Source organism: Talpa occidentalis, unplaced genomic scaffold, assembly GCF_014898055.3.
Source record: "Talpa occidentalis isolate TD23 unplaced genomic scaffold, MPIMG_talOcc4v2.1 talOcc4.11, whole genome shotgun sequence".
In the NCBI taxonomy this organism is placed as follows: domain Eukaryota; kingdom Metazoa; phylum Chordata; class Mammalia; order Eulipotyphla; family Talpidae; genus Talpa; species Talpa occidentalis.
Window position 1 is genome coordinate 87,391,901 of NW_023601104.1, and position 4,810 is coordinate 87,396,710.

The 4,810-nt window shown below is 38.7% G+C and overlaps 1 non-coding gene across 1 annotated transcript; it reads left to right on the forward strand.

The window, feature by feature from the left end:
* The first annotated feature begins 2,250 nt into the window (after positions 1-2,250).
* LOC119239702 (U5 spliceosomal RNA) lies at positions 2,251-2,381 on the forward strand. Its single transcript, XR_005123968.1, has one exon. It is a non-coding gene; the product is annotated as a U5 spliceosomal RNA (small nuclear RNA).
* Positions 2,382-4,810: the final 2,429 nt, after the last annotated feature.

A 4,810-nucleotide genomic window follows, 5' to 3' on the forward strand; every position in this document is an offset into this window, starting at 1 on the left:
AAAAAAAATTAAGCTCAAGAGACAGCCTGACAGCCAGGGGGGTTAGGCCCCAGGAAAATGGACTAAGCTCCATAGTCCTAACCTCTTGACCTGCCCACCCAGGTTGTTGGATGGAGGGGTGGGAAGTTGGTACTTTAGAACTATTCTAAACAGATGGGGAAGGTGTCCAGCTAAGCAGGCAAATAAGCTATTTGTAGAACTTGACAATTCAACTGCCAGTCAAGTGCCCAAGTGGTCCAGCAAGGCAGGATCTTGACAGCAGCGCCAACTGCATGATGGGGACTTAGTCAGCATGACGCCAGCCTTGAATAGGTTAGAAAAACTAGGGAAAGATCCATATTTAAAAGTATTAACTAGAGTGGGACTAGGTCGCATGGAGTCAAAGTAGTTTTCAGGGAACAAAAGAGAAATCCAAGAACTAAATATAAAGCATAAGGTCAAATAACTGCAATACTAAATTAGTATTGAATTATGTGATCACTGAAATAAAATCGCTACATTTCCCTAAAGATAGTTTGGTCCTCTTCTCTGGACTTAAAACTTTCCTGTGGCTTCCCATTGCAAACTCTTATACCTTGGATGATGCCCTGCATGACCTGGCTCTGATAATGCTCAGCCCTGTAAATTTACTGTTATGCTGGCTTTTCCCTTCTGTCTTGAACTTACTGAGCTTCTATGCAGATTGTTCTGTTCTCTCTAAATCTTGACTGTCTTTCTTTCACATTCAAGAGTTAGCTAAAATACCTTTTAATTTTTTCTTCTATTATTATTCACTGCTGTATCTATACAACAAAACAGTGCCTAAAACTTCATCAGTACCCTGTAAATATTTGCTGATTGACTGAATGTGGTTCAAACTCTTTAGAAAAGGATAGTAGGCTAAAAGTAATGCATGGAGAGAGAGAAATATGGGAAGCTGTTAGGAACATAGATGTTTAAACAATCCTTGAAATTCTCTATAATTCATAATTCTCAATCATAAAATGGAAGGATTATCACTGATGAATTTTGCAAGATTACACTGAGGAATCACTCATTCAAAAATAAGTACTTTGTAAATTCAAAATTATTGATTATAGATTATGATACCTGATATTCCAAACATGGGGCTAGAGGGGGTAATATGAATGTTTAGAGGATCTCCTAGAAGATATGTTATTAGCTAAATGCTAAAAATAAAAAGAAATATAGGATAAGTTTAAGTTGTGCTGGTTTAATATCAATTTCGTTCTTGGATGGCAGTGATATACATACATACGTATATGTGAAAATGTCTCAACTCACTTTTGTGGATTTTATAACTCTTATCATTACCTTGCTTAGAAGAAATGTCTAAAGTTTGAGTCAGTGGAGACACTAACTTATTGGTCTAGAGGCCATTACTAGCCCAAAGTAAAAAAAGAGGGATAAAATCCAATTTTTAAGGTTCTTTGAGTTGACAATTATAATTATCCTTGCTTTCCTCAAAACATTTACAAAATCAGTACTGGAGGTTTCTAACTCAAATGGTTCCAGTACATTAGATCTTACAAATGAGTGATCTCTACTGCTACATTTCATCTTTTGTACATTACTCCCATTTGTATTAATTTTCAATTAAAGACTTGAAATCAAAACTTGCTAAAATGCACATTTCAATAATAAAAAAACTAATAAAAATTCACAACAGCCGTAGCCATTTCCCATCTTGTTTTCCCCCATCTCACAATTCCATCGATTTAATTGGTAATTATGAGCTACTTCATTTACTATATTGTGAATAATGCTGGAATTTTACTAGGGCTGTATAGCCCAACACTCTGTGGTTTATTGACAGAAGCTTGGCAACAACAGAATTCCACCTGAGAACATCTAGTTCCTCTTACCTGTGCTATTGTTCTTTGTGTCTGTCAAAAAGTAGGCTGAATCACTCATACACCTGAGCCTTTGTGGTTCTAACTTCTCAGAACTGTGGTCTGATTCAGTGCTTCCCAAAGCCAGGCTGGGGATCCTGACTGGTCCATGCCTGAGGGAAAAATATAAAGACAAGGCAATGAGTTTTTTTCATAAAGGCTATTTTTCCCAAATTAAAGAAATTCCCTTTATATAAAGATGGTATTGCTCCTATGATTGGGGGGAGATCATTCTTTTATAATCATCTATGGTAGTTTTAAATTTTTTTTTCTTGGCAACCTAAGCTATAGGAAATCCTGAGCATCAGTTTCTTCCATTAAAATTTCTTGAAATGTATTCAATAAAAGGGAATTATAGTTACTCTGGTTTGTCTTAAAATCATATAAATCTTTTGTCTTTTACTAAAGATTTCTGTGGAGAATGGCACGATCAACCCATGTGTCAGTTCTGCAAATAGCAATTATTGTCAATCCTATTTTGTCTGAATTTATCACTACTCAGCCTCTCCATTTTTTTTATTTTAGCAAATCCATTATATATTTTCAGTCATGAATGTCAGCATTTAACTTTAGAAAATAGGAATTATTTCCTTAAATTCATTTTGGAATTTGAGCAGTAATAGAATCCCAAGTAGTTACCACTCCCAGGTATGTATCCTAAGAAAGGGAAGCATAAGTCTACCCAAAAAATTGTACAAGAATGTTCATAGCTGGGCCTCCCCAGTGGCGCAGCGGTTGAGTGCTGGGTTGCGAAGCTGCCCGCAGTCTCTGCAGTGCCGGTTCGATCCCCGGCCGCCGGAGAGGGTCCCACATAGCGCACAGACCTCTCCTGCTGTGCCTGCTGCTCCCCTCAGCAGTGTACTTCGTCAGTCTGCCTGCTCTGCTCTCCCCTCTGGCTCTGGTTAATTCTCTCACCCTCCCACGCTTCTGACTGTACCCAGTGCTTGTATAAATAAATAAATAAATCTTTTTTTTAAAAAAAGAATGTTCATAGCAGTACTATGAGTAAAAAACTAGAAATTGAAAAAAATTCCCATCAACTGATGAACACATTTGGTATATCCATATAATGGGATATTACAAAGCCAAAAAGGAGAATGAATTATTGATTTATTCTACAACATAGATGAATATTGAAAATATGTAAAGTGAAAGATATACAAAAAAGAACACTTGTATGATTTCATTTACATGAAATGTCCAGAATAAGCAAATCCATAATATAGACAGTAGATGACTAGTTGCCAAGGATTACGGGGAGAGGGGAATGGGAGTATTTTTGTTTGTTTGTTTTGTTTTTGTGGAACCCTCGCCGGTGGCCGGGGATCGAACCGGCGCTGCAGAGGCTGCGGGCAGCCTCACAACCCAGTGCTCAACCGCTGCGCCACAAGAGGAGGCCCTGGGAGTGTTTTTTTAATGAGCATGGAACTTCTTTTGGGTGTGATAAAGATGCTCCAGAATTAGGGGTGATATTTGTACATTTGTGAATTTATTTAAAAATCGCTGAATTGTGGGCCTCCCCGGTGGCGCAGCGGTTGAGCGCTGGGTTGCGAAGCTGCCCGCAGCCTCTGCAGCGCCGGTTCGATCCCCGGCTGCTCCCCGGCCACCGGAGGAGGGTCCCACATGGCGCGCAGACCTCTCCTGCCTCCCGCTGCTCCCCTCAGCAGTGTACTTCGGTCCTTCTGCCTGCTCTGCTCCCCGCTCTGGGTCTGGTGAATTCTCTCACCCTCCCGCGCTTCTGACTGTACCCAGTGCTTGTATAAACAAAACAAACAAACAAACAAATAAATAAATAAAACATGCCTCTATTAAAAAAAATTGTTAAAAATTAAAAAAAAATTGCTGAATTGTGCATATTGACAGTGTCAGTTTTATGGTGTGTGAGTTGTGTCTCAAATATGCAGATGTGAGCATATGTCCAAGACTGCAAATGACTGCTATCTTCATTTTCTTTTCTTCCTTTATCTACCTTTTTACTTCCTAATCCTAAAGACATACTCTGTAGTCATAAATTAAAGTCATAGAAGAACAAAATGTTGAATTACAAGAATTATTTATTTCTAATGTTTTGAATAACTTTTTAAGCCTAGAATAATTTTAGATTTATAGAAAAAAATCACAAAAATAGTATAGAGAAATTCTATATGTCCTTTACCTAGTTTCCCCCAATGTCAGCATCTTATAAAACCTTGGAACCAAGACCAAAAATCTAAGAAAATGATATTGGGGCATTACTTAAATAAACCCCAGATTTTATTCAGATTTTACAGCTTTCCACTAATGTCCTTCTCCTGTACAATGATCCAATCTAGGACACCACTTTGAATTCATCACAACTCCTTAGTCTGTTCTGGTCTGTGACTGTCTCATCCTTTCCTTGTTGTTATGAACTCGACAGTTTTGAAACAAATTATTCAGGCATTTTGCAAAATGTTTCTCAGTTTATGTGATTCTTCTGATATTTCTCTCATACTTAAATTGCATTATGGGTTTGGAGGGGGTGAATAGCAATATGCCTTTCTTACCACATCCTATGAGGGCTTCCATGTGTCAACATGACTTATCACTGGGGATAGTAACCTTGATCATTTGCTTAAAGTGTTAGCCAGTTTTTTCCTCTAAGTTCATTTTCCTTCTGTCCACACTCCTGTCCTTGAAAGTAAGTCATAAATCCAGATCACTTATAAAGCAGAGCGTGGGGATATAATGCTTTGCTTTTGTAGTCTTAGTCTGTTCAGGCTGCTGTGACAGAATACCACAGAGTGGGTGGTTTAAAAACAACAGACAGGGGCCTCTCTGGTGGCGCAGGGGTTAAGTCTCAGTGCTATCAACCTATCACCAGCCACCTTGGCACAAGTTCAATCCCTGGCCTGGGAGCTGACCCACATGGCTCAGCAGACCTCTCCCGTCTTACCCAC